We start from the raw sequence: 10,539 nt of genomic DNA, 5'->3' as shown, positions 1-10,539 counted from the left end.
AAAGCCGATTTATTTCCAATAATTTTCTTTTTACAAATTGCATTACCATTTCCGCTTGTTTTATTTGCTGTGTGAATGTTATAAACAATTATCAGAATTCAGACCCTTCATCGATGAGGAGACAACATCAATTCAAGACTCACATGGGAATAATGTCTCTTTGTTGACTCAACAGGCTCCTTGTTCATCACAGGATTGATTATGATGATTAAATGATCTGAAGAGGGATTTTAATGCTGCTTTTAAAAAAAAGAAGTTTTTTTAAGGGTCTTGCTCACGATATTTTTTTCAAAATCATTGTACATCAATACGGGCAGTGAGTACATACAATAGTAGAGATGATCAAGTCTTCTCTGCTGGAAAATTATAAAATTATTTAATGATCTGTATAAACTCAGCTCAGATCAAGAGACTTTTGCTTTTAAATTGAATAAAGTCTGAAATTCTGACTAATTCTGGGATTTGCAAAACATAAACACCTTGTTTATCTTCATACCACAGCATCTTAAGCATGAGTTGAGGCAAGAAGACTATAAAATATACATTTTTTTGAGCTTTTCCAAAGAGGCCTTTGCTGGCATAAACTTAAAGTCACTAACTAATGACCAAACATTCTCCTTTGGGACTTTCTGGAAGAGATCTTAGTTCATACATCCATGAATTACAGCAAGGCAGTCAAGTCAAGAAGATGTAAAGCAAACCACCTCACTACCATCGCCATGTTTGACCGTCTTATATACACACTTTCCAAAAAGTTCCACTTTAGCCTCAATTCACAGAATATTTTCCCAAAATTCTTGGGGTTAATCAATTATTTTTTTTGAGCAAATGTGGTACAGTTCCCTCGTCTCTTTCCACCTCACTTGGGCATGAATTTACAAATTATACAACACCATATGTTTTTACAGCTGTACCTGTAGCACCTAAATGAATAGTAAGAACACATCTTGTATTTTGATAAGATTTTAATTTTGAAAAAAAAAAAACAAACAAAAAACCTTTACTATAAGTCAAAAAAGACCTTCATTTTCTCTTGATAAAGACAACCAGAATGCAGAGACAGTCTGAAAACCACCTGGATGGTTTTCAGACTATTTGATTAGATTTACACTGAGTCCTCTTGTGATATACATGGCTCTCTAATTTATGCCTGGGTCTGTTGTAGAGCCACTCCGATGTGTTTGAGACCAGGTCAAGAGCTGCTGCCTGGTGCATCCTCACCACTAAACCACGCTGACAATCTCAGATCAAAATACCACGCAGTTCACCAACATCCACTGATGAAAGAAACAGATAACAGATGTGTATGTAAAAAAGAAGATGTGCTTTAGTACTTAAACAGATTGAAATATTGACTTGTTTTGAATAATACATTAAAATAAATACACAATGAGGAAAAGATAGTGACATGGTGACAGCCTTAAAAATATGTAAAAAAAAAAAACATATTCTTTATAAAAGTTACATAATGCACCTATAACGAGCAAGACATAAACAAATAAACATGAAATATAACTATAGTGTTTTTGAAAGGCCTAGAAAACAAAGGTTTTCTTTAGCATTATTAAGCTGAAGACATTGTTATCTTTAGCTTAATAATGTTTAAACACATTACTAAGTGTTTAAACATTATTAAACACTTAATAATGTTTAACCTTATTAAGTGATCCATGTCTCCTCCCCTCTCAGGGAAAGTAAACTCACAATTTACATGATTAATTTGGATTTCTAAGTACATGTCCAGAGTCTTAGACATACATTTAGCAATCAGGAACTCAAAGAGTTTTAACCTTTGCATAAAAAAAAAAGATTATGATTTTAAAGATTGCTGAAATTATGCAAAATGTTTCACACATAGCATCATCATTGCATTTTGGAAAATCTTTTAGGAACAGAGTCTGTTTAATTAAAAGATTATCAGTTTAGAACAAAAAAATTGCCAATGTGCAACAAATGTTTGACAAACAAACCCGTGAGCTGCCGTGGGCGCTGGCCTCTTTGACAAGAACAAATGAGGAGAAGATGCAAACGTAACAGTGTGGCCTCCCTAATGAGCCTATTTACATCTAAATGTGAAGATGCTGTGAGAACTAAAGCAGTTGAATGTATTTACTCCCAAACTTTCCTGTCAGTCTTTGGAGACAAAACGTTTGGTTATCTGCTGACTTCTCGCACAGCGTCGTTTCAGGAAAAAGTTGCAGTGCTTCTCACAGTGTCCTCACGCTTAAAGAAATCGATCTGACCAAAAAAAATAATACATGAAAAGTGATTAGTGGACTAAATATATTTGGATGATTTTAAATTTCCTTTTGATGTAAATCCATTGGTTCTGCTGTGGATATGCTTCAAACCTCCCCTCTGACCCCATTCATATAAAAGCCTTGAAAAACTCTTCAAAAGGGTTTGTTACCCTGCGGAGGTCAGTCTGCTATTGCGGTGTGGCTGACTCACATTTTTCCAAATCAGTAGACTTTTGGCCTAGAAATAACAGGTCAAACCAATGAATTTAATGAACTCTCCGAGACACAATGGACGTCTTTTGCCATTTGAACCTCAATAAAAGGATATGGGCAGGTCAGCAAGCGCTTTCAAGGGGTTTGTACACAAATGTGACAGAACGCAGTTTCTTCAGTGTCTTTGCTGACAAGTTGTTCAAAGTGCTGGGGATGGCAGCAATAGTGCCTTCATCCAAACTGCTGCCCCCACCCGCTTTGTTCCCCGCTGCCCATTCACCGACAGTCCCACAGCGACCAAAAGTTAAAGAATGCCGATGTTGTGTGTGCTGCACTTCTCTTCGCCGAGCTTCACGCTGACGGCCGAATCGTAGGAGAAGTTAGGAGAACAGCACTGAACTGCAGACGCAGAACGTTTCTGCTCCACCCTCCTTTTCGCTGCTTTCCTCCCTTAAGTCACTTTTTCACTGTGTTTTCATGTTGGGCTTCTCTGATGTTCCCGATAGCATCTTCCAAATTAATTCAGACGAAATGATCAGTACTGAAGAAAAAAAAAAATTTGGCCTCATCCCGTTATTTATCTGGTAAATGAGTGCATCAGCGTGTCTAGTCGTTGTGGAGTGGTTTGAATGGTTGAGTAGAAGCATATGGTATTTGTTTGTTCACATAATTGAGTCAATTGGAGGCCCATGGGAAAACACAGAGGGGGGTAAGAGTTAAGGAGGAGGGAGGTCAGACAGTTAGAGCAGGAGGGAAAAAGGAGGGGTGGAACAAACGCTCCCACAAAAATGTACTCATGCAACCATTACTTACCCATTTTCAGCTGAGCGGCTCATGATTACCCCCATTTTAGTAAATACCCCGTTTCGAAGCGGGATGAGAACAAGCTGCGGGAAAAGCACCCTTACAGGAAACTAGGTTCTCTTTAAGTTTATGACTTTCCTATTAATGGCCCCCTGCAGTCTGGCCCATTTCCTCTCCATTCATCTCACATTAGTCTCCTTTCAGGAGTCACAATTGTTTTAGAAATGTTTTTCTTTTTGTCATTCCACAGCACAAAGGTTTGACAGAAAACATAGACTCTTGCATTTTCAAAACACGTTATTCTAAGCTTGAAACAAACTACTTTTTAAGCCCTTACTTCCTTGGATTTATTAATTAAATTTTGATTATCTGAAGCAACGGAAGTTCTTCTGCTCAGAGTGATGACCAAAGAGTTGTTTGCACGAGGAAAAGCAGGGGCCTTGTGTGATTTTTATAAGTCATTATCTTCTTTTCTTCTCTCATTTCCATTGGAATCTTTCTGATCTGAAGCAAGCTTTTGTTTGAATAAACCCCCCTCACCCACTTTGCAGTTGTTATATTTCACTTCTCTCCCTCTCCTTCATCCTAATGACCTCTGCAACAGCCTTTTTTCCCGCTCTTGTCCCACACTCAGCTTTTATCAAATCGGGAGAATATATGGCCCGGTCTCAACTTTCCCTCAAGAGTTATGACGTCAGCGGCGTGAAAGGGAGGTTTAGGCTAATTCAGCGTCTACATGCAGCCATATATGTGAGAGCCGTTGCAATGACGGGTCACTGCCCATCTCAAAGGGTCCCACGTTTTCTGCAGATGCGCTCTATTGAGAAGGCGACACGCGGCGGGATGCTGCTGGGAGTTGCTTACTTTTTCTCCATTACCATAGGAACAAACACACTGGCTTTGAGTCAGTCCAGGCCAGGGGTCCACTGACACCAACTTTCACACTACTCTGGGTCCTGACAAAACCCCAAATGGCTCTCATCACACTGAATAATAACCATTTGTACCCAGTTCGCTGTCAAAAATGAGCTGCCAGCAGTATGAAGTGATAAAAAAAGAAAGAAAAGGGGCCCAAGAGGTTTGCTTCTCAGAAAACGCTTAACAACATTAAGTGAGGCGTCTGAGTCACAGAAACACTTTCTTTTTAGACGTTTTTTGAAGTGGAGTTCTTGAAGTGGAGAGGTTATGAGTATATTACCGATAATAGAAAGTTGCATGAGGAATCGCTTCAGATAAATGAAGATTATGGTGCATTTATATAAAAACTTTCACAGCATTGTCACTTTTGTAGCAAGTGTTCTTGGATATAAAGATCTGTGGATTTAAAATGTAATCACCAACATCATTCCATGGGAAAGAAGCATCACTGGGTAGAGTTTGAGAATTTACAAGATGGTCGCAATTTAAATATCCAAAAATATACCAGCTCAAGTGAAGGCAGTGCACAAATGTTCAGTTTTTCAGCAGAGTACACATCAGATTCTTTAAATTGATGAAAGTCTAAACTTTGACCTTCCTTTCTAACAGGTTTCTGGTCTCCATGTTGGTTGTCTTGTCTGATGGGTTTCCAGTCTTTCTTCCAGTGTTGTCTTGTATGCAGCCATATTTTGATCATCTCCGACTTGCTTCTCTGTACCTGCTCAAGAAAATAATCCCCCCATCATGATGCTGCCACCACCATATTTCACCAAAGGGCTGATATGTTAAAGTTGATCTGCAGTGTCAGTTTTCTGCCACACACAGCTTTTTGCCAAGTATTTAAGTTTTGGTCTAATCTGACCAGACGACTTTCTTCATGTTTGCTACCTTCCCTTATTTGACTCCTGAAGACAATTTGTTACCTTTTTATTTAGCAGTATAACAGCAAAGTCATCTGCATACAAATGCAGGATTATATTAGTAAAATATTTACTTCATGCATCCCTTTGTGTTGATCTCTCAATTAATATCAAGGTAAAATAGACTGAATTTTGTGGATGTAATGTGACAAAATAAGTTAAAGAGGGTTGGATACTTTTCAAAAGCACTCTATATTTGTCTATACTGTTAACCCATTAAAGTGCATTTCTGTGGTGTGGTTATAACAAATAGATTCGATCTTTTCTTTGAGCTCTGTTAGCTCTGCAAAGTTTGATCAAAGGTAACTTTCACTGGATCCGTTTTTTTTTCATAATTTTTGAGGCTTTATTTTGGTTTATTTCATTAAAACATGTACTAAGTGTAGTTTTAAAAAGAATAAATTACCTAATCAGTTTCTAAAAGTCCTTTTTGAGCCACAGCAAAGTTCCATGTTTTTTGTGAACCAGAAAGCTTTTGGCGTCTTAACTAATATGTCACATTCCCATTTGATAAAGCAAAAAATCGATAAAAGGAATAATTCTGTAGTTGCACATGTTCTACATATTTTACTCACTCTTGATGTACGGTGTATATATTACATGCTGCATGTGATAATTGGGCATTGTGGAAGGTACAAGGTCAAAGTTCACAATTGATCTTACCCCCTGGCAGGTGCAGCTCATAGGAGCGAGAGGAGGTGGCCCCTCATCTCTCCCACCTCTTCACGGTGCTCAGACAGAGAAAGGGAGGAGTGTAAATGAGTGCACTCCAGAAAGCCATCACCTGCTCCCTCCACCCTAAAATCCCCACCAACTCTGCCAGGCAGCAGAGATGTGCTGCAGACCCCGACCTCAACTTTCTCCGGCTCCGATTATTGAGGGGGACATAGAGACAGAGAAGAGAGATGGAAGGAAAGAGGGAGGGAGAGGAGAGGAGAGGAGTGGGAAAAGCATTTTCAACCATCCTTGATTTAGTTTTTTTTTTCTTCCCCTCAATTGTTTTGAGTATGAACATATTCTTCTGCAGCAAAATGTACATTTGTCATGCCTATAGAAAGAAGTGAATTGGACTTTAAAAGCACATTGAGTTTGTGCTCACAGACAGCTCAAGGGAGAGGTTGTGCATTGATGGATGCCCCTCCCAGCTTCTCTCAGATTCACCCTCCTTTGTGACTTTGAGTGAATGTATCCTCTTGCTAAGGGCACTGGAATGTGTCTTCTCAACTCCTGTGATGGATGGGGCCTTGTTTTGCACTCCTCCGTCCCTCCCTCTGAATCCCTCTTTCTCTCCCTCAGCCTTTGACTCTTTCATCCCATCCTTTTATTCGGCGCCAATAAAAGTCAGTGATTCTTCATCAGCTGTTGTGAGGATCTAAAGGACACTGTTATTTTTCATCGGGAGTGTGTCACACATCACTATTCAGCCTCTCCGTCACACAGATTTAGACACTGACTCGGAGGCAGAAGCAGGTGGAGATACACCATCAATGAATTATTCAAATGAGATTCTTGGGACGTCCTTTAAATTTAATTTAGATACTTGCTTAATGTTGTTAAGAGAGTAGCTTCGGTAATTTAGTTTCTCTTTCATAATAAAGTCTAGTACATACAACCAAGCACCAATTATATGATCGGACTTTGCAAAGTAATTAAATAAATGTAAATCTTGTATTAAAATTCTGTCGCGTTCTATGTGGAATAAAATCTGATATAATAAATTTAGAAGACATGTAGAAAGGGATAATAAATATTTCAATAACAACTTTGAAGTGTGGGAAAGAAAACTGCCTGATGTGTATATTTTGCAAAAAAAAAAAAAAAAAAAAAAAAAAAAAAATTAAAAATTTTTTACTCAACAAAAAGCATCAGTTAAGGTCAACAAACATTTAAAGTTATTTCACACTAAAAAGTTTATTTCTGATCGGAAAGAGGCCCAGCATCTCTCAGATGTTTTTTTAAAACAATATAAGTTTCAAATTTGAAAAAATAATATATATGTTTTTATTCATCTTTAACCCCAACCCTAACTCTAATCTTTCCAGCAATTAAACTCTTCTTTTAATATGTAAATGCATTTTTCTGGATCGTTTACTTTTAATAAAATAGCACCACATACCACATAAATCGGACAATAGGATATCGAGAGATTAATTTAATAACATTTTCAACAAGGCTGCACTTTTCTCTTAGCCTTTCTTTAACTAGTAAAGATAAGGTGGCATCTAAAAATAGTGTTTTAGAAGCATAACCGTGAGAATCAAAGCTGAGAGAATATTAAAATGTATTTATATTATGGAGAAGGAAACAATCTCTAACTCACTGGTAGATAACTCTAGCAAAGAGTGGCCTTTTGGAGTTGCCAAGTCTTCATAACAACCATGACAACCTAATCAAATGCAAAATATGCAGGATAATTATTAAATTACCACATGCTTCTCTAACTTCATCTGGAATAGTGTGATATGGCTAGACGACACTAAGACGGAGCTTTTTAGCGAGAAATTCTCCTATTGAAACAACAACAATGATGTGAAAAAGCACCTCATGGCCACTATTTAGTGTGGAGAAGGATCTGAAGTGCTGTGGGCTTATTTTTCTCTCAAAGCCCTGAGAAGCTTGTCGGAGTGCATGGGTTCATGAACTCTCTGAAATATCAGGACATTTTCTACAAAACTCTGCCGGCCTCTCGTCGGTGAAAAAAGGGTCATCAGACTGTCTTTCAACAGGATAATAATCCAAAACATATCGCCAAACCGACAGAGAAAGAGTTCAGTGGACACAAAATCAACCTTCTTCCATGATGATTTCAGCCCCCAGGGTGAGGTGAAGAGCAGAGAGCATGGATCCAGAACTAATGATGAGGTAGAGAGATTGTGCAAAGGGAAATGGTCAAAGGTCACTCTCTCTGTATGGTGAAATGCAACAAGAGAAGACCAAAAGCGGTACTACAAGCAAAAACTTAAGGCATGCTATCTAGTATGGTAAGAATTATAAAGTTTACAGTAATATCAATTATAAGGCTGCTAAATGCAAAAGCTTAAACGTTTCACCATTTGTGTTTTGAAAGATGTGAAGTACCTGTAGTGGTATCAATATAGTTGTTGTTTATTTTAGCAGCTAACTGTCAACAGAGATTTTTTGTAAGAATGTCGGTTCAGTTCACATTGGCAGTCATTTGTTGCAAAGATGTTGCCAAGTCGAATAAAGAGAGTCGTGTACAAAGCAGTTTAAGAGGTAGCATTTGCAAAAGACAACATATCAATTGTTTTCCAAGGCACTTCCAAACCACAATTTCTATTTACGGTACCTTATTTCTGTGCTCTTTGCGAACCCTTTCCTCTATTGGCGCGTAACATCCCAAGATTCTCAATACTCAGACTCGATATTCCATCAGTGGCCATGAGTGAAGCAAAAGTGCCTCTATTTAAAAAGTATTATTCAACAGAGTGTTACATAAGAATCTCCAAAAGGATTTCAGGCCTCACAAATGAATCATCAGTGCAATCATCAAGTCAAACAAATGATCCTTTGGTACTTGCAGCACTCTATGACATTCCACACAATATTAAAGGACTCATATACAGCTAAATACAGGCTGAAGTACCACTTATATACACATTAACACTTTTTCTTTTTCTTTTTTTTTTTTTACTGAAAGCATTATGGGTGGACAAAGCAACCAGAACATCACTGGCAGCAACTCTATGCAATGTTATAGAGAGATTAAACGCTTACAGTAGATATTGATCAAGGATATTAAGCAAATCAAAGATTAGGTAACGTAAAATAGATAGTAATATTTGAGCTCAAAGATTACAACAGTAATGTTACAGCAATATATGAAATATTGCTGTAACATTACAGGAGTCTATGCTGCACTGATTCTGATATGTAATGTTGAAATCACTGGTTAGCGTAGCCGGACCATTGCATAAGCAAACGAAGCAGCTGCTGAGGCTCACAAGAGTATGACTGAAAAGTGTTTCTATATATTTAGGAAGTGGTTTTATGTAAACCTCAGGCCAGATGTCTAAAACGAGTCAAATAATTTACTAATTAAAACTAACTTATTAGTTAAAGGCGAAAAAAAAAACATTGAAACGTATGATTACTGTATTTGACAAAGGAATGCTGAGGATATAAATGATCTCATTATCATTTAAACACAGACAGCCTTTTTCTAGACACTAACAGATATTTAACTAAATAGATTTTCTTTAACTTTGGCACCACAAGTAAATGGGAGTCATTTGCAAAAAGTATAGTAAGTGATAAAATTTCCAATCTCTTTTTGTAGTGTATTTGCATTTTTCCTCCATTACTTACACACACATACTGATACTTCAGAAACAATGACCACAACATGTAACTCAACCCCATGAACCAATTCCTGTTTTTCAATAAAATTGCAGTTTAAGACACACTGGGATTTATTGTTTTTTGTGGTAAGGATTTACACCTAAATATGTTCTGTCCTACCAATGCATTACTATATTATACATCGCACTATGAAAATATTTTTTTAGATACTGATATTTTTTACTTTTCATCTTTCTATAAGGTAAACTTTAACTGTATCACCCAAACTTCAAGCAGATTAATTAAATTTTTGTATTTAAATTTTGTTTACCCCACTTATCCACACACAACTTGGGGTGTGGATAAGTGGCACATACATGTATGTGCCATGAATTTATAAATTATATTTTTTCTACAGTAGGCAGGAAATAAATATCGTCATCTGCCTAAAATAATGATCCATTTATTTTTTTTGCAAAAGGATGATTTAAAAAATAAATCACAATTACCATTATGTAAGGAAGGTGGTCATTTGGAACCTGGAAATAAATAATAAAGTGGAATAAGGATTGTAAGAAAGTAGGACACAAGGAAGAAATGTCTTCTGCTCAGTCATTTTAAGCTTCAGAGTTTTAGCCAGAAGTTGTCTAAAGCTATTTTATTATATCATTTACTAGCGCCCTCTGCAGGCTATTGAAACACTTTCTGAAAAGATTTCTGAGCACTGATCTAAGGGTCATTATCAACACATTCAGTGGCAATATGACAGTTCAATAAGTAATCTCTAATCATCCCAAAGTCGTTTAGATATTGATATGTTTATGTTATTAACTTTACATTCTCAAGAATAAAAATGTATATCAGTGGAGGAATGAGATTTTCCACAAGACAAATAAATTAAAATCATTAAATATTAAAAAGAATCTGTATAAAACATCTTTCACCCAAACATTCTTCTAGACATTCTGAAGTTTTTCAGAAGGTCAAGAGAGTTTCTTTTTAAAGTGTTAATATCCAGCATTTCCTCCATAATTTTTTTTTTTCTGAAAATACTTTTGTATTCATCCAGTTAGGCTCCCAGCTTCTTCATCTTTTTATGCACGTCATTGAAGTTATTGTAAAAAAATAAAAAAATTATATATATA

Source organism: Poecilia latipinna, unplaced genomic scaffold (assembly GCF_001443285.1).
Source record: "Poecilia latipinna isolate Pla-1442-1.1 unplaced genomic scaffold, P_latipinna-1.0 Scaffold30, whole genome shotgun sequence".
NCBI lineage: Eukaryota > Metazoa > Chordata > Actinopteri > Cyprinodontiformes > Poeciliidae > Poecilia > Poecilia latipinna.
The sequence above is the reverse complement of the archived record's forward strand: the minus strand, read 5'-3'. Positions refer to the sequence as shown.